The following is a 27,493-nucleotide window of genomic DNA, read 5'->3' on the forward strand; positions in this document are numbered from 1 at the left end:
TAACCTTAAAAACAGATTTACAGAGAATACAAATAAATGGAAATATCTATTCCGCAGTTGTCTCTTATTTGCTATTCAACTTATTCATATAAATTACCTTCACGCTTTGTGTAATGATTATAGAACGTACCTGGAATAAAAAGATATAAATAAGAATTAGTATCCATATCATCACAAGAATGATCCATATCATCACAATGATGTTTTTGGAAAAAAAATCTCTATTAAGCTAAAATTAATTTTGATTGATGACTTGTGAGGGAAGTAAGTTTTTTACTTTTTTTAGAAAAGATGTCATTTGAATGATATCCCATCGTTATAAGCTGGTTATTAGACTGGCCCAGGATATACAAAAAGTCGTCGGATTCTACGGGGCACCCCCCAAGATTTTGCCTTTGGGTATGAAAATCATTCTCTAAAAATGTCAGCCTGATCGGTTGTTGCATAAGCTGGCGCATTTTATTTGAAGTTAATATGGGGGTTTCAGCCGAAATATATGGGAAAATACACATCTGTTACTATTTTGTCCAGGAAATTGGGTGGAATAGCCCGAGCGAGCCCAGATTTGCAGGAAATGAAGTTAACATGCCAAAGTGCAATTCCACATAAAATTCTACTATAATTAAATCGATTTTAAATTAGTTTTTCATTGATTTATTTGGAGTTGAGTTGAGCACTTTGAAATTCATTAAATGCCATGAAAACACGCGCATGTAATCAAAGGTAGCTGCGATATGTGTTGTAGCTCGCGTGCAGTTACTTATGTTTCAGCGCGGGCGAAACCACGCATCGCAGGCACCTTTGATTACATGCGCTAGATTTTTTTATGTACAGGTTATCCGGCTTGTCAATATCCCCAACTCAGCCATCTTGGATTTTTGTATGGAATTTATGCTCGTTTGTTTACGTTTTGCACTGAAAATGTATGTTTCCCCCCCGCGCTGGTTATTCCCATCTACTGACGAAGTCGGATAACATGTACATATAAAAATCTTGAACATGCGTATGTTTTCATGGCAATTATTGAATTTCAAAATGCTCAACCCAACTCCAAATGAATCAGTCAAAAATTAATTTAAAGTCGATTTAATTGTGTGAGTATGGAAAAAAGGTATGTTTCCTTCACCGTGTAATGCTCCAGTAGTAGAATTTTATGTGGAATTGTTCTTTGGCATGTTAACCTTATTTCCTGCAAATCTGGGCTCGATCGGGCTCTTCCATCTAATTTCCTGGACGAAATAGTAACAGCGGTGTATTTTCCCATATATTTCGGCTGAAACTCCCATATTAACTTCAAATTGAAGCTTATGTAACAACCGATCAGGCTGAAATTGTCAGAGAATGGTTTTTTTACCCTAATGCACAATCCTGGGAAGTGCCCACAGAATTCAACAACTTTTTTTCTCCCCATACCAGGCTGGGCCAGTCTATGGGTTATGGAACAACTTCTCACAAGGGCAGCTGTTGTATAATTGAATCTTTTTTTGCAATATCTCATTAAAACACCTTAAAATGGCAAACTTAACCATGTGTATCAAAATTAGAACATATTTTTCCAAAAAAGCTAAAATTAATAAAATAAATTTTACTGTATTCATATCACTGCCTTCTAAAGTTAGATTTAAAATAGTCAATAGATTTATCTTTTACACCTCTCTCTCGTGTATGTAACTCAGAGTGTATGTAATTAGGAGTCAGAATTAGAACAAAATTCATCTATCACTCCCATAGAAAATCGTGTTCCAAGCGACCATGAGACCTGTCAAATCCGGCACATGTTGCCACTCTTAATTATATACACTCTGCTTTAATTTACTTCTTTAACCCAAATACTCTCTAATTTTTATTATTTTTTTCCTATGTCGTCCTTGTTTCCACTACTACGTTTTATAGCATTGTTCCTTTTGCCAACGACTACAGCACCGCTGCAAGATTCAATATCAATATTAGGAGTCGTTCAAAAATTATGTGAATTCGTCCTCACTGGTGACTGTCGATAATGATACCAGTAGAGAAATTCAGTGACGTATTATGGCTGGAAACCGTACATATTTTGGATTCCACAAGGCGTGAGCGATCGAATAGAATTCGCCACCGTACTAAACTGACTATTTACTAAAACACTCATTAGACCGGTAGTCCTCTAAGGACACGAGACCTGGACGATGCTCGTGGAGGATCAACGCGCACTTGGAGTTTACCATGTTTACCACCCCTATGGTGGGGTGCGGATGGCGGGCCGTACGTGGAGGAGGCGAATGAACCGCGAGTTGCATCAGAGAGAATCATTCATCGTTTTCACCGCGAAAATCGGACAACTGCGATGGGCCGGGCACGTAGCAAGAATGTCGAATAGTAATCCGGTGTAAATGGTTCTCGACAATGATCCGACGGGCACAAGAAGGTGAGGTGCACAGCGAGCAAGGTGGATCGATCAGGTGGAGGACGATTTACGAATCCTCCGTAGACTACGTGGTTGGAGCGAGCTGAATGGAGAAGTCTCTTATGTACTGCAAGGCCACTCACCGGCCTTAATCTGAGCAAATAATAATCAAAATAATCAAAAATGATCTCACAGGTTTTAGAGGGGGAGGGGGTCTAAAATTTAGTGATGGTAAATATACAAAGCCTTGTCAGAGGGGGGAGGAGGCTCTAGAAATCTCAAAAAGTAGTGGATCACTTCCTCCCACAAATCACTTACTTCATCGCAACAAATCATCATGCAAACTAATCAGTTTCAATTTCGATCATGAATTTGAATAATCGATGTAAGTGATCCCAAACAGTTCCAAAACCATCAATCAATCAACCACATTCTACCAGCAGCCAAATGCTTACATACTGTCGGTAAACATTTCAGCATCCATTGACATTTTGTCAATTAACATCCACTTTGCTTAGTCTAAATTTAGAATAGAATAATTGATTCCAGAACTCGCCCAGCGAACCTCAACAATGATGCTGCGAACCTCGACGTATACGAACCGCCAACGGGGAGAGGAGGATCACTCGACAGTGGCCCATCCGACGGAAGGCACGGCTCGAAGGAAGAGGACGAGTGAAGTGCGATGATCTTGACAGTTCAAACCATGAACCGCACCGAATTCGAGCGTGTGATTTGAGAGCAATTTATCTTAATTATCATCATCGCGCGCCACAGCCATCGGATCTTGCCTTTCAAAGACGTCGGTCGGCAGAACTTTTTTTCTTCTTTCTGTGTGATCAAGTGCCGGTATTTCCACCAAGTGGGAAATCTATATATATAAAATACAATGTTTGTATGTTTGTATGTATGTTTGTATGTATGTTCCAGCATAACTTCTGAACCCATTTACCGATTTTAACCAAATTTGGAACACACATTCTTTATCTTAAGGAGACGACGATAGGGGGGTTAGGCATGCTCTTAGGAAAAGGGTGAGGGTGTGGGGGGAGGGGTATTGCTTAGTTATCGGTAAACTCAGTGTAAATTCTGAACCCCTTGGCCGATTTCAACCAAATTTAGAACACAAATTCTTTATCTTAAGGAGGGGACGGGTCGAGCATGCATTTTGGAAAAGGGGGAGGGTATGGGGGGAGGGGTATTGCTTAATTATCGACCTACGCAGTTTAAATTCTGAACCCCTTGGCCGAATTCGACCAAATTTGGAGCACAAATTCCTTATCTTAAAAAGGGGACGAAAGGGGGTTAAGCATGCTCTTTGGAAAAAGGGGGAGGGTGTGGGGGGAGGGGTATTGCTTAGTTATCGATCAACTCAGTGTAAATTCTGAACCCCTTGGCCGATTTAAACCGAATTTGAAACACAAATTCTTTATTTTACAGAGGGAACGATAGGGGGGTTAAGCGTGCTCTTTGGAAAAGGAGGAGGGTAAGGGGGGAGGGGTATTGCTTAACTATTGATCAACGCAGTTTAAATTCTGAACCCCTTGGACGATTTCGACCAAATTTGGAACACAATTTCCTTCTTTTAAGAAGGGGACGATCGGGGGTTAAGCATGCTCTTTGGAAAAGGGAAGGGGTGTGGGGGAGGGGTATTTCTTAGTTATCGGTCAGCTCAGTGTAAATACTGAACCCCTTGGCCGATTTCAACCGAATTTGAAACACAAATCCTTTATCTTACAGAGGGAACGATAGGGAGGTTTAGTATGCTCTTTGAAAAAGGGGAGAGTGTGGGAGAGGGGGTATTGTTTAGTTATCCATCAATTCAGCATGACTTCTGAACCCATTTATCGATGTCCACCAAATTTGGAACCCATATTATCTGTCTAAGGAAGACTATATCAGACTGGGTATGAGTGCCATAGCCAAATGAGAGAGAGGGTATATTCATTAAACGAACAGTTTAGTATACCTTTTTATCGCATAGGTCAACTCAAACCAAACACGTAAGCACGTAATCCCTACCCAAAGGAAACTATTATAGAGAGGCTGGAAGGGACTTTTGGAATGGGATGGGGGGGGGGGGGGATTGGGATTGGGTATTGTTGTTCATCGGAATAATTGTATGCCCAGTGAAAAACAATGATTAATGTGTTGCCTTCTGAATGGTGGATGTGATTGCTTCTTCAAAAGTAGGCATTTGCCCGGAATAAGGCAATGGTGGGTGTGATCCCTTCTTTAAAAATATGCGTTGCCCGAATATGGCATCGATGAATGTTTTTCCTTCTTTAGAAATAGACGGAATAAGACCTTTCAAACCCCAATCCCTTCTTCAAAATCAGTCAATGTTTCCAAAAGCTTCTTTTAATCAAATGATAAAGTATGAATAAGTAAACACAACTACCCTGTTGATCAATTTGTTTTATCATTTTCCGATTGTAAAAGAAAACTGCAAACCAAACTGGCAATTCCGAGCAAGGCCGGGTACATAAAGCTAGTAAAAATAAACAATTGTGAAGTCAGTCAGTCAGTGGGCAGGCCGTAATGATCCGGGCGAACGCGCACTCGAGATGGCGAACAAAACAGCGGGGAGAACGACGAGCAGTATCAAAAATGCTCCTTTCCATGTCTGAAAACAACGACGAAGATGGAAGATGACTGGCATGCTGGCGCGATGATAATCGCCGTGCAATCCTCCCTGGGACTGGGGTTTCGATGAAGAGATCGGTACCTAACTTGTAAACGGAACGAATTCTGCGTATCGAGGCTTTAAATAAGTTCCTCGGTAAGCGATTCTTGATTGCATATGTTTTGGCTGCATATGCGAGTTGTATGCTTAGACGAGATGTAGACATTTTTCAGAAGCGATGATGATTTGTGACAGGTACATGCCCGCCGGAGGAACAAGGGTTTGTTCATGTCATAAACCATCACCATCATCGTCGGTTGTCGTTCAGGGTCAAACATGTCAACCGTCAGCTGTTTTAGCCCCAGAGAAGAAAGATTTAATTGCTCAAATCACAAATCGGATTGCAAACACAGAGACAACACAAAAAAACACACACTGGACTGGAACACGGCGGCAAAATTACGCTAATTAGTTTCCGAGAGCATCTGTCGCCGTCGTTGTCGTCATCGATGTCGTAGCCGTGAGCTATTCGGGCGCTTATCTGCATTCGGTGGCGTGCGTGTACAAGTGGACGTTTTTCGCAACCATGAGTAAAATTGCAGAAATGTGCTCCCATCATTAGCCAAATCGGTGCAAATTAGGTACGGAGGTGCACCTCCTGCGGCCTAACACGACGGCACCCGATGGGTGCGCGCAGTTTAAAAAGCGCCACGCCGGAACCGTGAGGACGCGCGGACTCCACCATTATTCGTCGTCAGTAATGTTCCAGGCGCAAATGGCCTACGACAACCGCCAGCATCAGCAGCTGCCTTGAGGCATAAAGATTAATTTCCATAAAATTTTAATTGCAATTCAATGTGCTTAATTACCCACGAAGCTGAAATTTATCGTTTTCGAGCAATTCGCCAGAGATACGACACGATTTTCCGCATTGCTTCGTTTGAGTTTTACGACTGAGTGTGTGTGTGGCGGGGGCTCGCCTCACAAAAGGTGTTCCGCTCGTCATCTATTGTTCTTGCATCCATCTCTGTGGTGTCGGTTTTTACTCCCGCTTCGGTCGGTGACAATCTGCTGCGGGGGTGCGGCGGCGAGTAACGACGAGTGACTGCGGGGGTAACGACAACGAATAATTCCTGTCATTATTGGACAATTATAGTTGTCGCTCGTAAAAGTTTACCATTTCAGTTTGGCATCATCGGTGCTGAAGTGGCAGCATATGAGCGACAGAGCCTACGGGACCGGATGATAATTGCAGAGACAACATCTGTGGGTACGATTTCTGGCACAGAGGGTGGTGTGGATTGTAGAACGGGATTCCTAGCATAAAATTTCGCATTCAAACTTGGGTCTGGCCACGAGTAGACTCCAGTGCGGTTAAGCAGAAACCGAATCGGCACTAAAAGTTATGGCGAGTATTTTTTTCAATAACGGAGCCTTGCTGATGATTGTAATTTATAGTTGAGTTGAATTTTATTCGAAATGATTCTGAGCCTGGCAGAAGATTGCTTAATTCTGTTCAAGTTTTGGTAATAATTTAAAATTTATTTGTCAGAGACCCAATAGTTGAGAAGTAGAAGCTTTTAATATATCACCGGAATCAATGGGCAAGTAACTCTAAATTTTGCGATAATATTACCTACTCATTGTATCGCAATAGTATTTCGTGATATGTCTAGTATCCATGATTTTCGTCAAACAAAGAAACGGTTGCTAGTTCGGTTGTTATGGCGTTTGTCTGTTAGTTGATGAAACACAGTGCTCCCCCGTATTGGAAACACCTGATGTCTGTCTTCTACAGATTCTAGAAAACTTTCAAACCCCATTTTATAATTATAATGCCATCATACCAAAACGTGGGCCCTAAAGATTGCTCAAAAAGTAATAGCAATAGAAATAGTTGTTTAGTGATTTCTAAAGAATTTGAAGGAGATTGAAATTATGTGTTGCCTAAAGCTGGGTGGACTCTACCGACTGGGTGGCCTGGTTTGCATGTTTTCCCAACCAGGGCTCTTCGATCAATTTACCGTAGATACGACGTATTTTTTCGCTAGTATTTGTTAGTGTTTGATTTCTGGATACTGTCGAAAGTTTAGAGTTAGTTGCCCCTTGGCCGGAATCAAATCGGGTGTCCTGATGATTATTTGCATTTTCAAGCCTAGTACGCAGTTCTCAAGGAAAATGGTCAAGGAAAATTTGATCAAATTACCAAAGTAATATTGACGTAATATGACCTAATGATAAAGTAGGCGAAGAAAACATGTTTGTCTGTCATCAAGCAGGTAAGAAATTGGAAATAAACAGCTGAAATTTGTTTTCTAAAAATAATAATCTTTTGAAGCATCTCTTCGCCCGCATCGTCGTTGGTGTTGTAATGTTCGACGAGCCCCGTGGCAGTACCCTCTCAGGATCGGCGAAACTTGGTCGGATTTCTTTACCAGAACTTGTTGTCGTGCATAGAGAACTACGTAAACGTTCCGCCCGGGATTTTTGGATCGTAGAATGGCTGCGAGGGACCTATCTTCCGCACTCCGCTTTAGTTACACCATCAAATTCATCTTGGGATATTCGAAAGCTCAGTGATTTAATTGACTACTGGAAACTTCTGCGCCCACCGGCTGCTAGCAAACAAGTACGGCCTGCAACCAAATAATTTCTTTTCACAACTTCCATGCACTGGCCATGCACCCGCAGCACCTTTTTCCAGCATTGTCTTCTGTATTGCCACATACCCGAAGATCACCGCAGCCGGAAAGACAGTAGGTACACCTGCAATCAGTAGCGAACAAAAAAAAACAAAAGCAGTATGGTGAAACATGGAAAACAAACGTCACTTTACTTGCGGAATAATGCATCAGTACATTATTCCGCAAGAGAAGATGTAAGTCTGTGTTTTGTTGACTGCCACGCGCCTGCTATTGCCGAATTATTCGGTTTCCTTGTCAGCTCCGTACTGTGCAAGGAATTGAAGCAGCACAATCATTTCTTGACCACTACTTGGCCTATCTATTTACACAGTACTTTAGAAGTCCATACCACCCTTTAGTAAATAGTATTTTTATTGCTTTGTTGTCAATTAGCAAGCTGTGCTGTTTTCCATTCGAAAAAACTTTGGTGGGGGAGTATGTTAGGTATTATAAGTTTCTTCCCCTTTCAACAAAATTAAGTCAACAAGATATGTGTGAGTGCCGTATTTACTTTTCATGCAGTTTTCGTGTGTTGTTGTTGCATGTTTGCTTTGTTGTTTTCTTCTTATTCACCATCGATCACCATCTCATACGTACGACAACCCGAGTCGTCGGAATAGTCCGGAGTTGTGAAGAAGATACAGCATGCAATTGTCAACTGGAAGTTAATGTATCGCCTACATCTTTCAAAAATTCTCAAAGAGTTTCCGGATTTTTATTGGAAGGCCTCAACCAGTCCCTTGAATTTTGAGTGAGGAAGAACTATGAGAGATGTTTATCTATCAACCCATTCTCTGTAGAAATGCAAATTTTGGCATAGATCTATTTAAATGATTTATTAATTTTAATTCTAGACATATTCTAAGCACAATTTCCTTCTATTATTATCTATAGGATTTTCAGATGCCACCTGTTACTTGGTAAAAGTTTACCTATGAATAATATGACCAGCAAGCGTCATGCGAAACGCGGGATGCCTACCGTATTACGTTATTGGACTGAAAATGATCGCGCCAAAAGTGCTTTTCGCATAGATTTTGGCCTAACAAAAATAGAAGTTGTGGAATAAAACGGACGCGAAAAAAAATGCAAAATTTTTTCTGCCATTTTTGTGGCTTTTCGCCCAAAAAAAAAAAAGAATTAGTGGAAGTGTGACGGCTTTAGGATTTCCAGAATAGTAATGAAAGTTGTTCATATTTGATGGTATGTAAATGAAATTAACCGCGAATAGTCGAAAAGTGAAACGAAGAAGTGCTTTGATTAAATTGTGCTTTCCGGAGCGCGCGACCCAACTCATCAATTCTGCTGAAGCTTCATGGAAACACCGGTGAAATCCAGGCTTGCCCTTCGCTAAAGATGAACACTGAAGCAAATCCTGAAAGTTACCCGGATCCATACGGAACACAGGCAGTTTTCGATGTCATTCACTCCGTGATTTAGATGCCCTCTGCTGTGTGACGCTTAACCAGACCCCGTGACTTTCCATCACGTTGAGCAACGCCGGGATGCTAATTATTATGCGTTTCTTTCGGAAACCGGGAAGGGTATTTGATACGAAATGGTACTAGTAAGTTCGATCTAAATTTGGTAAGTACCTCACGTTTTCTAACTTTTGTTTCTAGTATATATACACAGGATTTTGTTTTTACACGATTTTTTTCGCTCGTTTTTTTGATCGTTTGACTTCAATTTACCACCAAACTCTTCGAAACATGATTAAAAAAATCCAGAATAAATCAAAGAAAAATCACATGATAATTAATGTGCGTTAAACATTTAGGATGAGTGGAAAATTGAGAAAATGTAAATCGTGTAAAAACAGAATCCAGTGTATATCTTTTATTTATCATACTTATTTTATATGCACATGATTTAGCATGATCTCCTTGTTCATTATGTTCAGGCTTAAATGACATAGATTAGATTTATATTGATATATTACCAATTATACAACAGCTGCCCTTGCGAGAAAGCTGTCCCATAACCAGCTAATAACGGTGGCATATGAGTCAATTCCCCGTATCCATCGAATCCTACTTTAGTAATATTTCACATCTTTTCTCTCTACCCAACTATGTGTATCGAAATTGAACAACAGTCGATCGCGTTTAAATCACAAACATGTGCTTCTGCCTGTCGTATTGAGGCGAGTTTGCTTCTGCTACGACAATAGAGGCTTGTTTGAAGCCGTTTGATCATTTATTCATCCACTTAGAATTCATTTGTTGATCAAAATCATTATCATATCAGGGGGGAAGGGGAATTTAATTTCTTTTTGTTTTTTTTTTTTCGTTTCAGAGAGCGAGCAAAGGCGCTTAAACCTAGGCTATTAGCCAGGGCAAGGCTAATACCTTCGCCCCATCCGAGGAAAATCATCGGCAAGGATAATGGAGTGACATAAATTTCTTAGCAAAGTCACTCCTAACGTATTTCCACATATTTTCTATCATTTGCTTATAATGATACTCCTAAACCACATACCCTACCCACCATCCAATTCCTTGACATCTATGAGGGCGTCGGTGAGTCGCTGGCCTCTCGTTAAGTAGATGTCATATCATCATTTCCTTCCCTTTCCTAGTAACGGAGAAGATGGGCGTGGCCGGCAATGATAGCTTTCATGTTTTATCATTTTGGACCCCCAATTGGATTTCCATTGAATCCCAAATGAAAATCCATAAGCAATTGGGGTAAGAAAGGTAAAGAATATACATGACAACTATCAGTATGCAATCTACGAAATACTCCGTTACAACGCAACGCAACGCAACGCAGATTTTGGCCTAACAAAAATAGTTAAAATGTTTTGAAACTAAATTGATTTCTATAACTTTGGAAAATTAATTTTAAACATGCAAAGAAACGCGAGACGTCTGGTCACATTACTTAGAAAAAATGGAAAATCTTGAAGAAATTTGTTATTTTACGATACTTTTTATCCTTGTTTTTGGCGTTTTCAGTCTGACCCAAAAAACGGGCCGAAACGTTTTTTAGACTATGAAAGCCAGAAGACAAGAAGAAATATCTCATTCGAACCATAATCTATACTGTTCAGCGTAATCAAAATGCGTATTTATTTATTGCTTTTATTTTCCGTCGGTCTATGGACTCCCAAAGATAACCACCGTCGCTAGGAAGACGACTCCACCTACTACACCTTACATATCGTATCCCTCAACACATAGGCAAAGGACCTACGGCTTTACTTCCTATCCAAGAAAAGGCGTGACCATTCATTTTTTTTTTTCTAAAAAAAATGACAACGGCGCTTATTGGGATTGAATCAGTCACAGCAGTCACGGGCTTGCTGGCCCAAATTACTTTGCAGAAGATCGTGAAATTGTAAAAAATCGCTTTGTTACGCTGTTACACTGAAAAAAATGTTTTAAGGGGGTCATCTTCAGATAACGCTTAAGTTTCGTTAACATCAATAGATAGAGCTTTGGAATATTCTACAAAGTTTTTATAAATACCTAACTCTACAACTAGGCTGAAGAAACTAACTCAATATTTATCTTGAACCTTCCACGACTCGCTTCAACTTTCGTAACTCGAGAAATCGCACGTTGTAAAAAAAAGTACAACAGTCCAAAAACCCATTATATTGAAACCAATTAAAATATCGACGTAAAGTTTTCGGGAAAATAATGAAGTATCTACTCTCATTAAGGACATTTTTAAAGTCCAATGAATCTTATGCTGATCCTCCGAAACATCCAGAACCAACAAACCAAACAAATTTCTAAAAGTCCTGATCCCATTGTCAAGAAAAAAAAGAATGATTCTTCCACTTGGCGGCGCTAGTGTATTTAAAAACCATCAGTTTGGCTCGATATCTCAGATTTTACGGAATTCAGGAAGTTGCCGTCTTCTACAAAGTGGTTCAGGGGTTAAAGACTAATATGTTGAGGAACTATTTAGATTAAAATTCATCCGCAAGGCGGCGCTAGGGCATTTGTTTCCTTTATTTATTTAGTAGGCACTCTATGTTCGACGAACGCTACTGTGCCGAGATCTACTGTGGTATTTTCGTCTCAAAGAATCCACACAGAATCTATTTTTAGATTACACATTATCCATATCATCGTCCGTACGTTCGTCCATACCGTGAGTCCGTGTTGATAATTAGTTCCGTTTGCATGTATCGAGTTCGTTGGAGGTATGCCTCCGAGTAGAGGGTCGGTTTTTCAACCGCCGTCAGGTAGCTGTGCCGGAAAGCCGATGAATCAGGAGGAGATAGGGATAAAAAAAATGAAAAGTGAAGGATTCGTGATACATCGGTCGATCGAGCAAGTTCGACGCGTGGTATGGGTGCAGACCCGCCATCTTACTGGCAGGCAGCCTGTTACCTACCCTTATAGTGCTCTGACGCTTACCAAGTATTCGACGAAAAGAGAAGCGATTGGATCAGCGCCTTCGAACCACCTGCAACCTACCGTCAGCGTTGTGCGATTCGACGCCCTGTTACCAGCGGCGAGCTCCGTCACCAGTTGTTCTTGAGTCGACGTGATACCGTCGTGAAACCGCCTTCGTGCCAACTGGCATCCTCACTTTCGCACCCTCAGCAACGTACCGCCAGTATCGGATGACCAGACGCCGTGTTACCGGCATCAAACAAGCCCGAATCGTCGTGAGATCACCTTCGTGCTAACCGGCATCCTAGCCTTCGCATCCTCAACAATATACCGCCTGCATCGGGTGACCCGACGCCTTGTTACGGCATTAATCAAACCTGAATCGACGTGAAATCGCCATTGAAGTGATCGACATGGGATATGAGAGCTCATATACATGAGCCATGTATATGAGAGATTATAATCTTTCTATAGTTTGGGTAGATATCTTGGGATCTGTTGGATTTAGATAGGGGTAATGACGGCTTTGGCAGGTTTTGTTCTTTAATTGGCAGGGGTTTTTTATGACTGATTATGTTCAAATTTGGCCCAAACATGCTTTGCATATCAAAGAATATTGTGGCCAAATTTCATAAAATTTGGTCGACAAAAACCCCCTTGCCAATAATAGAACAAAACCTGTCAAAGCCGTCTGTTCCCCTATTTGTCGTTTTCTACAAAGTTGTTCGAGGGTTGGAACTTTGTAACGTTTTCCACTGGTTCATAGGGTTTTATACCCCTTTCTATAATCTAGTTTGCTTTAAAAACCCTCAACAGAGAATAAATATTTTAAGAACTATTTGTATTTAGGGCTTGCTATAAAAGTTCAAAAAAATTGGATAAAAGCTTAGATTCAAAATATGTACTAAAACTAATTCTCGGATTAAACGTAGATGGGCCATACAACGCCAATTGAGATATACTATGACAAAATAATAATTTAACTACTAGAAGTATGAGTAAGGGCCAAAAACCGCGAAATTGGTAACATAAAGAAATGATTGTCCATTTTACTTTTATTTCACGTCGGCTAGTGAGCGGTAGTGAGTCCAGTGATCTCCGTTTAATTTTTCTTTTTCTGAGGTGTGTAAATTTAGTTATAATTAAAAGAAGTAGAAGCCTATGAAAGATTAAGTTTAAAAGTTTAATTTAAAAAAATAATATTATAACCTGCGTGAAGTGAACTCCTTTTAATATCTAAATTATTTACTTAAACAGTTCGAGTATTATTAGAATCACCAAGGGCGAACACACGGCTCCTGTGCGTTCTTAATTCTATTCAAAAGGTAAAAAAAGTGAAAGAATTCATTTTATTGTATCATTTTTCTAACATTCTTTTCGCGTTGGACATCAGCGTCCAACGGGCGCTTTTTTTATACGGGCATAAAGCTCGTCAGTTTCCGCCATCTTTTCGGCCACCGTGCCAGCTGTGCACTCTCGGTGTGGATTTCCGCTAGGCCCGCCAGTTTCCTGGTAGCCAAACGGGGTGAGAGGATTATTACTGGCCTGCTTGCGTTCGTTCGCGGACGATCTGGTAGAGTACCGGTCTCGCCGACACCCTCCCCCGCAACTTTAACTCGGCCTGAAGAAGCGACGATTTCCCTGGCAACACCGACCGCCTCGAGGCATCCGGGCCCGACCGCCCCTGGTGACGAGAACAGCTACACCGTCCCACATCAGGTCATCGCACACCATCCGTGCACCCCCGGTTGACGAACCGAATGTTGGTAGCATAAAACCCTGCGCAGGTATGTTTCGCCATGGCCAATATACACTCACAACACATACACTGATACACACACGAAAGGAAGATGAATGAATACATGTAAATGAATCCAGCATAAATTACCTTTTTATATTCATTTCATACGCCAAGATCCCTGTGGTATCTCAGTCCGCCTGGGTGATACTGTGTTGAGTTCGCTTTAGTTTTACGTTCACTTCAGGCACGTTTGTGATCTGGCACAATCTACTTAAATCTACAGTCGATTCTCGTTTTTGCTTACACTCCGTTCAATCAACAAATAACCGTTCGAAATCCCCTAGAGAAGAGAACTCATGCTTCTAGTAGCAAGTCGGGCAACATTCATTAACATGACCAGTGGTCTCTCGGTTTAGAGAGTGGCGCATAAGCCGCTGCGTTTGAAGCTTCTTTAGAGCGAGGTTAACAACGGTTACAAGTTGGAAACCAATATGTTGAGAAACTGTTTAGATCAGAATTCATCCGCAAAGCAACGATACTGTATATGAGAGATCAGTTTGGTTTCTTTCCTGTTCGGGTGTGCCACTGCGAACAGTTATTAGATCTATTGTAGCGTTACCCGTATCCTTAGTGTTTAAGTGGATATCGAATTACTTCATTACTATTGATAAGCAATGCAGTATCGGTTTCGATACAGTTGTTGTTTTGTTTTCTCAAGAACACCATGACAAGGTCCCACTATTTAGACCCTTCACAGAGAGCAATCCCATTGAAGGCGCGCCCCTTATCAGAAAATCAATCCTTTCTTGAGAAAACAGAACAGTAATATTGTTTTTGACCGTGTATCGGAGGCCCTAGCCACATCCTTGTCTTGCTTTTAGAATATTACAAGAAAAGCTACAAACCCGATATTTTGCTCTGTCTACAAGACCATTTAAAACAAGAGAATTTGTTCAGTAATAAGAACTTCCGAGTGTTCCTTTCACTACCATTGTTCACCACTGCCGTAAACTGAAAAAGTGACGTATACGCCATTTTCCAGAAATTGTGTTAACGAAAAATGGTATGTATGTTTAACTTTAACAGAAAAATGGAAAACATACATGTTGTAAAATGGCTGTTACGTCACTTTTCCAGATTACGGCAGACCAGTTCATGGAGAGTTGGTACGTATTTAAACCCCTAACTCGATTTTTCTAGCAGTCAGTTCAGCCTAGGACCGGGTAGCGCGGTTTTAAAACTAATTGCTTCAAAAGTTGTTTCCGCTGCATACAGTTTAGCCTCAAACAAGAGGAATTCGAGTCTTTCAACTGTCTGCAAGGTAACATTAGACGAATTTCGCGTCAACCCTTCTATGGGGCTGGCAGTACCATCTCAGAATCGAATGAAACTTGGTGGGCATAAAGATATGGTATATCTAAGCCATTCTGCATACTTAGTTTTTCAAAAATTGTCAAGAGTAACATTTGATAGCGGGCTTGGTAGTCATATGGCTACTGCTTCTGCCTCATACGCAGGAGGTCGTGGGTTCAATCCCAGGTCCGTTCCATTCTCCTACTCTGTATCTTTCTCTTCATTTCTCATGTTCTAGCAATCGCTAGAACTGGAAATGGACTTCCATACCGTTTCCATTACTATTCCTATACCTTCAACTTGAGTATTCTATCAGTAATATGATAGAACTGGAAATGAACTATAGAGCTCGTTTCCTACATCCATTTAGAAATTCCATCAGTTACCTTCTCCTATCTATCACATTGGCAACTCGTTAACCAAGACGGACCTTTGCCTCTCCAACCTAATCCAGAAATTCCAACAAATTCCGCATGAACTCGTGGCAAGTGCAGAGGTATATTCGGCTTGCAGTGGGCGAGTGATTGCATCATCATTTCCTCCCCCTTCCCTATATTGACTTGCATTCTGACGTGGCAGGCGCCAGTATGACCTAACAAATGAGATCACCAGTACTTGTACATTGAAGATGTATGCTAGTCCCAAGCAAACATCTGTTGGTTCCCTGTGCAAGAACAGCTGATCTGGTCATAATGGAGTAGCAACTACGAGCAGTCAATCAAGCTCAAGCTCAAGCTCAAGCTCAATTGTCAAGAGTAACATTTGATGAGGGCCTAATTTTTTTTCATGGATTTTTTATAAATCGATGTAACTCTAAAATGACAAGACCTACAAAAAAGTGTTGTATGGCGGACTGTCGTGAAATTCCCAGATTTTTTTTGGAAAAATATCCAAAAAATGAAATACCTAATTCTACACTGAAAAAAAATTGTTTGAAAAATTAAAATCGATATTACAAAAAAACCTCATCTCAGAAATCGATGATTTTTTTTCTGCAGATAGGTATTTTAATTATCTATCTTTTTGTGGAAATAATGTTCTTGTGACATATTTAAGGAAAAAAAGTTTTTCTAACAAAAACTTTTTTCATGTCCATATTGAGTGAAAATTTATCAGCGTGTTTTATGCTTACAGCACCAATTATAGGTTCAGCAGCCTATCATCAACCAACGACACTTTTTGGACGTATAAAAATTTGTTTGGGAAACAATTTAGCATAATCTAACATATTTGTGGACCAACATTTGAAAAGGGTTTATGTTTTATTTGACTTTTTGTATCGAAGTAACTTAAAAACAATTACAAAAAAATAATTACTTTGGAAACGGGCAATGTTGCCGAAACGAAACAGAAGTGATATTTAATTGTAATAGTGGAAAAGAAGATGTTGTTTTTCAGCAAAGGCTAACCACTGAACGGTTTAATTTAGAAACCGTTATAAAGCCTGTAGATGATTTTGTATCGTATTTTATTGAAAAAATTGATAAACTTATAACTTATGACATTATTTGCAAACAACAATACACTTGTACTGTTAGATTTATCTGAAAATTATCCAAAATGCTGCTCAAGGTTGGAATAATTCCCAGGCAACAGTACATCCATTCGAAGTTTACTTTAAAAGAAACGGTTAATTAGAAAACGTTAGCTTTATTAATCAGAAGTAATGACCCATGACACAAAAGCTGTTCACTTATTCATTTAAAAATTAATTGACTTTTTGAAACAGTCGATCGATTTTACAAAAATTACTTTTGTGTCTGGGTGAGCTGCAGCACATTATAAAAATAAAAGGAACTTTACAAGTCTGTGTGATTTAAATTCAAAACTGGCTTAGAAGCAGAATGGCACTTTTTTACAACATCGCACGGAAAAGGCCCTTGCGAAGCTATTGGTGGCACTCTCAAACGAATGGCAAAACGAGCAACGCTTGCCAAAGATTATGGAAATACTATCAAGACTCCTCGGGAGTTGTACGAATGGGCGAATGGGCACGTTTTCAATCAAACAAAAATATCACTATATTACATTTCTGTTATATCACGAATGAGCAATACCGCCATCGGGGGTGGCAATGAGTCTGGGGGTGAGAATGGGTCATCGCTCTCACCGCGAGCATGGAGGGCGTAGAGCAAAATCGTTCAAAAAGGTCTCTTATATTTTTGTCTTCTTGTCCTCAGATACATCCATTCTACAAGCATTCGAAGCAGTTGAAACAGTGACCCATTCTCACCCCCATTTGACCCATTGTCACCCCCGACGACGGTACTCAACAAAAGTTTGATGAACTTTTCAAAAAAGTAAAAACTATAATTGGCACACAAAAGCCTCATTCTTTTATACCAATCGCTCATAATAAAATCCTGGCTTAAAATATTCCAACTCAGATGAAGTCCCAAAAGTCTTTGAATTGTTCGACTAAGTTTACAAATAAAATTAAATAAATAAAATTGAAGAAAACATTAAAAAAAATGCGAAAATTTATTATTCTTTAAATGTGCGTTTACCGGAAATCCCCCTAATGAAATTACCTACCGAACTTCATCGTTTGGAATCAAAATTTTTATCTGATAAAAAAAACGACCTCCAATTTTTATTTTTGCTAAACCAATTTTAATCTTTACATTCATTAATTTATTTTCTTGGTGAACGAAACGCTCTTTTATGTTTCAGACTTCATAGTTCAGACAAATTTACAATAGTTCATCAAACATCACAATTTTGTAAATCTGGTCATTTGTGTGTAACATTGATATAAGCAACCTAGGAAAATATACGCCCTTTCCAAATGTTGATCCACATTAATGTTGTAACATGTGCATCACACATGTTATTCATATTTCTTCTTTAACACACTTTCAGCAGACTCAGTGGGAACATGCTGAGAAGGTCAATTTCATCCGGCATTGAACCTTCAGTTCAATGCCTAGCAACTCTAGCACCGTTGGCGACAAGCAGAAAGTGTCGCATTACAAATGTATCGAGACATGCTGTTACCAAGTGAACAGTCATGTATTTTTCGAGGGTCTCTTTGCTCGCTCTTTTGCGTTAACAACGATCACTGATTGGTGATCGATGTACATAGCTAGGTTCATGTATTGGTGCTTCAAGTATCTCCCGTAGGTTAAATTATATTTCTTTAAATTTCAATAAAGCATTAAGATTCCAACCTTCTAAGAGGATGGTAATTTATTTTAACAGTGAATATCACTACCCAACGAAAAGAGTTATAACATGGCTACCTACTGACAGGCAGACCATTATTCTGGTGAAGTGAAACATTCCAGTGAAAAAAGAAATAGTTACAAGAATGGGCAATAAGAAGTCAAGTCCCAAAACGGAACAAAGTGGTGATAGTGATGTGAACATTATAAACACACAAGATTTTCACACGGAGTTGCATCTCGACCACGAGCTTAAATTGTGGGTGATAATTTTTTTAATTTCACTGCAGCTCGCAGTCACTGTGTACAAAGTAATTGCAAAACGAGAGCGGAAAAAGGCAGCAAGAATGATGGCCAGATCCATTGCTCACCTGAACGAAGTCGTAACGCAAAAAGATTAGAGTGAACCAAAAGTGACAATAATCTTTGCAATAAGAGAGTGACATTTATAAATAAAGAAGAGAGAAAAAACGGCGACAATAAACAATTTAGATCAACATACAAAATATGAGTGCAAGTTGAGTGCGAGTCGTGATGAAAGCAGATACGTTTGATTTCCTGCTGAACCAACGACCCCAGTGAACGAGTTGTGCAACCCAGAAGGAATAGCAGAAACCTTGAAGCCCTTGAAGTGACCTGAGTTCAACTATGAATGCAGCAACACATAATCAACACACAAAATTTGAGTGCAAGTTGAGTGCGAGTCGTGATGAAAGCAGATGCGTTTGATTTCCTGATGAACCAGCAACCCCAGTGAACGAGTTGTGCAAACCCAGAAGGCATAGTAGAATCCTTGAAGCCCTTGAAGTGACCTGATTTAACCATGAATGCAGCAACACCTAAATGGATATTGAGGTACATAAACTTTTCATAGATAGCAACATTTCTCGTTTAAATTCTATACTTTCCAATTTAAAAAGCCCCTAACAGGGTATATAAAAGAATAACTTTGAATGCAAAACTAGAAGATGCTCGTACATTATACACACAAATAACAAACATTTTAGCCGAGCATGAGTCAAAATTTCCCAAGCCGAATTTGTCTTTTGTATAAATGTACACGACAGATATATAGTGAAATACATACTCTAATCTCGACAAAATAGAGTACGCAGGCAATCATAAAATAAGCATATACACGTTAGTGTGCGTAATAAATTTCATTTCTAAATTAAAACATAAACTCAGAGGAAAAATGGTAAACCTGAAAGTAGACATCAAACTGGGCACCACCCTAGTGCAAACGTACGATGGTGCTCCAGGAAATTTAGAAGCGTTTATTGACGCTGTTGCTTTATTTAACGACACAGTAGAGAGCGAATTTAACGAAGCTACCGCTGCCCAGAAGCAAGCAGCTCAGGTTACGGTGATTAGATTTGTCAAGTCTCGCCTTACGGGCATTGCACGACAGGTAATAACTGGCGCTAATGATTTGCAAGCCATCACGGATGCGCTTAAGCAACATTGCGAATCAAAATCACATCGGATGGTTTAGAAGCAAAATTAAGGGCTCTCAAACAAAAGGATTCAATTGAAACTTTTTGCAAGGAAGTCGAAAATTTGACATCGCAACTCAAATCATGCTACGTAAACGAACAAATACCAGTCGATAGAGCTAACACGATGGCTATAAAAAAGGGAGTTGATTCTTTGATAAGTGGTATCAAAAATACGGATACTAAGCTTATTTTGAAAGCTGGATCCTTCATCAAAATTAATGATGCAATCCAGAAGGTGATAGAAAACGTTCAATACACTAATACTAACAACAATTCGCCAGCAACAAATGCTCAAATTTTTGCAGGTCGAGTAAACTACTCAAGAGGACGAGGTGAAACGAATAACAGAGGACGTGGGAATCGGAATTATAGATATCAAAATTCACAATCTCATCGTGGACATTTTACAAATCAAGGTGGAAATTGGTCACACAGAGGAATTCCTCTTATCAAAGAGGTAATTGGACTCGACGTGGTCGGTACCCATCAAATATGTTCTTAGCTCATCAGCCTCACAATCAAATGTCACAGCAGCAACAGATTTCACAAATGGCAAATGAAAATATGTTCTTAGCTCATCAACCTCATATTCAAATGCCGCAGCAAATTACACAATCAACAAATGGAAATATCCACCCTTTAGGCGTACCGTTGGGGCGGCATACACAATAAATGTATCCGCAACCAACTACGTACAGCTAACGCTTGATATGACAGATACACAGTCTTCATTTATTGTAGATTGTGGATCTGACATATCAGTCATGAAAGCTAACAAAATTAAAAGCACACAAATTTACTATCCTGCTGACAAATGCAACATTATCGGGATAGGACAAGGTAATACCAGCACCATAGGAACCACGCATGCAAACTTACTAATTAATGGCATGCTAATACCACACATTTCACATAGTCGAGAAAAATTTCCCTATTCCCACTGATGGTATTTTAGGGAGAGATTTTCTCGTAAATTACAATTGCAAAATTGACTATGAGTATTGGTTACTTCATATACCAATGAACTCTGAAACCTTAGAATTACCAATTGTAAATAATTATCAAAGACAAACCGTAATTCCGCCAGGTGTGAAATCATCCGAAGACTGAATAACACAAATTTATCCGAAGACAGCGTGATTTTTTCACAACAAATTTCAGATGGTATATTCTGCGCAAATTCAATTGTAAGCAAGAAAAGTTGTTTCATTAAATTCATAAATACGACTGATAATGATTTTATTTTACCATCGGGATTTACACCGCAACATGCTCCTTTAGCGAAATACCACCATTATGCCTCAAATGAATTATCAAGCGATGAAATAAGAAAACAGAATATAAAAACGAAATTAACACACAAAATTTAGAACCTAAAATTAAAAGAAAAGTTGAAGCTTTATGTCAAGACTTCAACGACATATTTTCACTTGAGAACGATATTTTGACTCATAACAATTTTTATGAACAAAATATACAACTTGACAATGGAAAACCGGTTTACATTAAAAATTATCGGATACCTGAAAGTCAAAAATCCGAAATTGATGCACAAGTGGAAAAAATGCTTAACGAAAAAATTATTAAAAATTCAACTTCACCATTTAATTCACCGATACTGTTAGTACCCAAAAAATCGTCACCAGACGAGAAAAAATGGCGTTTGGTGATTGATTTTAGACAGTTAAATAAACAGATCATCCCAGATAAATTTCCACTCCCCCGTATTGATGATATTCTGGATCATTTAGGTCGAGCGAAGTATTTCACTACACTCGATCTCATGTCAGGATTTCATCAAATACCTTTAGATGAAAATTCCAAAAGATATACAGCCTTCTCCACCGAAAAGGGTCATTTTGAATTCAATAGACTCCCTTTCGGATTAAACATCAGCCCAAACTCATTCCAGCGTATGATATCCATCGCTTTGAGCGGTCTACCACCACAATGTGCATTTCTCTACATAGATGACATCATAGTCGTAGGATGTTCTGTGGATCACCACATTGTAAATCTACGTAAAGTTTTTCTACAATTGAGAAAGTTTAATCTAAAATTAAATCCATCCAAATGTTATTTCTTCAAGAATGAGGTGACCTACTTAGGGCACCATATATCGAAGGATGGTATTCAGCCTGATAAAAATAAATATTCAGTAATCATCAACTATCCAATCCCGAAAAATGCAGATGAAGTACGACGATTTGTTGCCTTTTGCAATTACTATCGTCGTTTCATCAAAAATTTCGCCGATATAACTGTTCCATTAAACAAACTACTACGAAAAGAAGCAGTTTTCGAATGGGACGAAAACTGTCAAAAATCTTTTGAAATGCTTAAAAGGAAGCTATTATCACCTCAGATTTTACAGTTTCCAGACTACCAAAAAGAATTTATAATAACAACTGATGCATCCAAAATAGCTTGCGGAGCAGTTCTAGCTCAACGGCATGGAGATTTTGAATTGCCAATCGCATTTGCCAGTAAGGCTTTTACGAAAGGCGAATCGAACAAATCAACCATAGAGCAGGAACTAACCGCAATACATTGGGCAGTCGACTATTTTAGGCCTTACATTTATGGTCATAAATTTATCATTCGTACAGACCATCGACCACTCATTTATCTATTCTCTCTAAAAAATCCTACATCTAAACTCACGCGGATGAGATGGGATTTGGAGGAATACGATTTTGAAGTGGAATATATTAAAGGAACCACAAATGTTTTATCTGATGCCTTATCTAGAATCCAAATAACGTCAGACACACTCAAGAAGATGTATATATTAACTAGATCTATGACAAAGAAAAATGCCACTACAACAACTGACAGTCAAACACAGAAGCCTGATCAACTTCACGTATATGAAACCGTCAGTAGTTTGGAGGCATTTGATTTGCCAAAATTAACATTTAATTATAATTATAACACATCGTGTATAGACATGATTATATATGATAAAAGATTCAGAAAGAGGCTAACCCCACCAGTTACCCTCGCATTAAATTCTAATCTAATAAACGATTTACAAATTTTACTACAACATATAGATGGCAGGCCTGCCCAAACAAAAGCACAATACAAAATACAAAACGATATGCAACAAAATATCAAAATTAAGCCAAGAATAAAGAAGCTAGCAATTCAAATGAACGATGTTATTTTCTCATACATTGACATAAATACTTTTAAACAAATCGGCAATAACATTCTTCGGAATACTGCCATAGTAATTTATAAAAAGCCAGTTGAAATTTCAACCGAAACTCAAATAAACAATATATTGAAACAATACCATGACTCTGCAATTGGAGGTCACATTGGTATAAATAGATTATATAAAAACTCAAATCACTCTACACCTGGCCCAATATGAAACAAACGGTTTCAAATTATGTCGGGTTATGCAATTTCTGTAAACTAAACAAACACGCTATACCAGCGAAAACTCCAGCTGTAGTAACTACTACACCACACACAGCCTTCGATGTTGTGTCCATTGACACCATCGGTCCGTTTGCTCCTACTGAAAAAGGAAACCGCTATGCAGTAACACTGCAATGCGATCTATCCAAGTACGTAATCGCAATTCCTGTACCAGACAAATTAGCTGTTTCAATAGCTAAAGCAGTCGTAGAAAAGTGTATCCTCATATATGGCCCAATGAAATCCATCAAAACAGACCAAGGGACCGAATACAAAGGCGTATTCGATGAAGTTTGTAGATTGTTACAACTAAACCACACTTGCTCTACAGCGTACCATCCACAAACAATCGGCGCTCTAGAACGTAACCACAAATGTTTAAATGAATATTTAAGGACATTTACAAACGAGCGTAAAGACGATTGGGATGACTGGTTGTCATTTTATTGTTTCTGTTACAATACAACCCCGAACATTCAACATGATTTCACGCCGTTTGAATTAGTTTTTGGAAAAAGATGTAATACTTTCGAACTTTGCAACAATACCATTGAACCTCTGTACAATTTTGACTCATATCAAAAAGAATTAAAATTTAGATTACAGGTTACGCACAACAACGTCATGCAAACACTAAACAAAGAGAAAATCAAAAGAACAAATATTACCAACAATAAAATTGCTCAAACAAATATACAATTAGGTGACATAGTGTATTTACATAAAGAAAACCGACACAAATTAGATTCCGTTTACAGCGGACCATTCGCGATATCGAAGCTAAATTTGCCAAATGCAACTATTATTGATAAAGACAATAAGCAACAAGAAGTACATATTTCCAGATTGATTAAATAACATAGCAGCACAAGAATAACTAGTTAAGACGCTTTTCTCCATTAGGGGGAAGGGATGCACCATAACTCCTCCCGTATGAAAACTTTGTAAAACAAAATAATAAGGACAATACATTTATAAAAAAAATAAAATTGTGAGAGATATTTGAAGCCAAACTGAATCACTTCTAGTTTACCTTTTTGGCCCGTAGGGGAATGGTGTAACATGTGCATCACACATGTTATTCATATTTCTTCTTTAACACACTTTCAGCAGACTCAGTGGGAACATGCTGAGAAGGTCAATTTCATCCGGCATTGAACCTTCAGTTCAATGCCTAGCAACTCTAGCACCGTTGGCGACAAGCAGAAAGTGTCGCATTACAAATGTATCGAGACATGCTGTTACCAAGTGAACAGTCATGTATTTTTCGAGGGTCTCTGTCCCTCGCTCTTTTGCGTTAACAACGATCACTGATTGGTGATCGATGTACATAGCTAGGTTCATGTATTGGTGCTTCAAGTATCTCCCGTAGGTTAAATTATATTTCTTTAAATTTCAATAAAGCATTAAGATTCCAACCTTCTAAGAGGATGGTAATTTATTTTAACAGTGAATATCACTACCCAACGAAAAGAGTTATAACATGTTAGATTATGCTAAATTGCTTTCTATAAAATTTTTTATACTTCCAAAATGTGTCGTTGGTTGATGATAGGCTGCTGAACCTACAATTGGCGCTGTAGGCCTAAAACACGCTGATAAATTTTCCCTCAATATGGACATGAAAAAAGTTTTTGTTAGAAAAACTTTTTTTCCTTAAATATGTCACAGGAACATTAAGTATTCCCAGAAAAGTTAGATATTTAAAATACCTATCTGCAGAAAAAATTTCATCGATTTCTGAGATGAGGTTTTTTTGTAATATCGATTTTAATTTTTAAACCTAATTTTTTTCAGTGTAGAAATCGGTATTTTATTTTTTGGATATTTTCCAAAAAACTTCTGGGAATTTCACGACAGTCCGCCATACAACACTTTTTTGTAGGTCTTGTCATTTTAGAGTTACATCGATTTATAAAAAATCCATGAAAAAAAATTAGGCCCTCATCAAATATTACTCTTGACAATTTTTGAAAAACTAAGTATGCAGAGTGGCTTAGAAATACCATATCTTTATGCCCACCAAGTTTCATTCGATTCTGAGATGGTGCTGCCAACCGCTGGTCGAGTTGGCGCGAAATTCGTCATTAACTATATTTTATTTTTGAGACTGCTGTCGGTAGCGGGTACTAAATACGATGAATACTTAATTACCACAACTTATTGCCCTAGCTAGAAAAATGGAATAAGCTAGGGATCTGTTTGGTAGATCTTACACCGTAACACACTACGTCAAAGTAATGTATCGTGTTACGGGAAATCATTTTGGTTAGATAGCTTGTATTTTTTTTGGGTTTTGGAAGTAGCCGTCTTCTACAAAGTTGGTCTGGATTGTAAACCAATATGTTGAGAAACCATTTAGTTCGGAATTCATCCACAAGGCGGCTACTGTATAAGAGATATCAGTTTGGTTCGATATCTTGGGATCTTTAGGATTTTTAAAGTTGCCGATTTCTACAAAGTTTTTCTGGGATATTGCGAAACTGTTTAGTTTAGAATTTATCAATTTAATGCAGGGAAAAAAAGTTTTCCACATTCAATTAGAATTTCGGCTTTTGCTTTCATATCACATTGAGCATTCGATACTATTATTGAAATTAGCATCAAGAAACTTGTCAGTAGCCACGATTCACACCGAGTTACAGGGGGCAGCAGGGACTTTGTCCAAGGGGTTGACGACCCCTCCCCATGGACACTGCGAGTTAGACCGGGACCATCGTCCCTAACCCCTAATCCCAAGGCGCAAGCGACCCGTGCCGAGGGGATTCATGGCCAGGGGGGTGAAATAATGAGCTAGGCCTTTAACGGAGCCTGTGGGGTACCTGGGCGCCCTCCACAGTAATTGTCCCTTACCGCGTCATGCTGGGCTCTGGCGTAGTGGACCTCTTTTCCCGTGCAACTTGTGGGACCAAAATAGAAAACCAAGTCAATTCTTCAATTAGTGGTAGTAGTGTAGGCGACAACCCCTTCGCAAGAGGTGGGTTGTTCAGGTCTCCGCCTAGGAGGCCAGAGGCAATAGTCGGCAGCTCAGTGCGCAGCGCCAGCGTGGGTCACTCAACCTTCCTCTCGGCTAGAAAAACGCCGGTAGGGGTTATTGACGGCCCATGGCTTGTGAAAGCGATGAACCGCAAACGAGATGGGCTTTCGGCCTTCGAGGTGGCGGCGGAACAGCTGGACGCCATCATCGACTTTGCGTCATCGAAGCATAATATCAGCAAGGACCTCAAGAGAAGCTTGCAGAAACTTCGAAAGTCGATGCTGGACGCCAAGCTGGAGAGGGCGGTCGGGACGGCCAAGTGTAAACCCGCGAAATCGGTGGAGTCGAGGTCTACCCAGACTGAGGCCCAAGGATTCGCGGACTCGGGCAAGGTCGAATCGACCGAAGGCGTGCCAGCGAAGACGGTGGTGCCAAAGTCTACCCAGACTGAGGCTCATGTATTTGCGGGTATGTCGGGGGTGACTGCTCCAACGGAGCTCATCACAAAGCATGCTGGAAGCCCCCAATCCATCCGACACAGTCGAGCCTTATCGACTCTTCAGCGAAGTAGTAGATTGTTCCAGCCATCCAAGCCATTCCGTTCCTGTGCTCGGAATCGGCGAAGGGGGCTTCCAACTTGCTTGCACCGGCAAATTAAAAAAAAATAGAATCCTCTTCGTATGTTGAACCGTCATTGAAAACATGCGTGCAATGCTCTTCTTTATCGACGATGGAAAGGTTTACTTCAAATTTCCCGATCAACTGCCCGCAATCATCTAGTTCTCCATACTGTCACCGACAACGCATGCTGGAAGGCCTTAAGCCATCCGACACAGCCGAGCCTTTCAAATTTCCAGATTATTCCAGTTCGGAATTGGTGAAGAGGACTCCCAAATTGCTCCAACACCTTCGGAACCTGGTTTCCGCTCCATTTGTAGCGACGATACTTCGATCGTACCTCAATGCACACGTCAAAGGCAGTTGATAAATCAGCCTGAAGATCGCATATGGGCATTGGCATATTATCAAAATGTTCGGGTTATTCTCACAAAAGTTGATGATCTTTTTCTCGCTGCTTCTGACAGCGGGTTTGATGTGATTTTCTTGACTGAGACTGGTTTGGACGACCGAATCAACTCCATTCAACACTTGGATAAGAATACAAAGTTTATCGCTGTGAACGCAATTCATGCAACAGTGATAAAACGAATTTCGGACGTGTGTTAATCGCTGTAGCGCAACGTTATGCTAGTAATTTGATATGTCTCGAACATGGAAG

General features: G+C 39.5%; 1 protein-coding gene and 1 long non-coding RNA gene across 3 annotated transcripts in view; one reads left to right on the forward strand and one right to left on the reverse strand.

The window, feature by feature from the left end:
- Nucleotides 1-27,493, reverse strand: part of LOC134205078 (sterile alpha motif domain-containing protein 5) — an 872,402-nt gene that overhangs the window by 605,066 nt on the left and 239,843 nt on the right. The gene's annotated exons all lie outside the window — the stretch shown is intronic.
- On the forward strand, nt 12,794-14,060 carry LOC134205902 (uncharacterized). The gene is made up of 3 exons (XR_009978228.1): nt 12,794-13,170; nt 13,306-13,373; nt 13,442-14,060. It is a non-coding gene; the product is annotated as an uncharacterized LOC134205902 (long non-coding RNA).

This window comes from Armigeres subalbatus, chromosome 1, assembly GCF_024139115.2.
Source record: "Armigeres subalbatus isolate Guangzhou_Male chromosome 1, GZ_Asu_2, whole genome shotgun sequence".
Classification (NCBI taxonomy): domain Eukaryota; kingdom Metazoa; phylum Arthropoda; class Insecta; order Diptera; family Culicidae; genus Armigeres; species Armigeres subalbatus.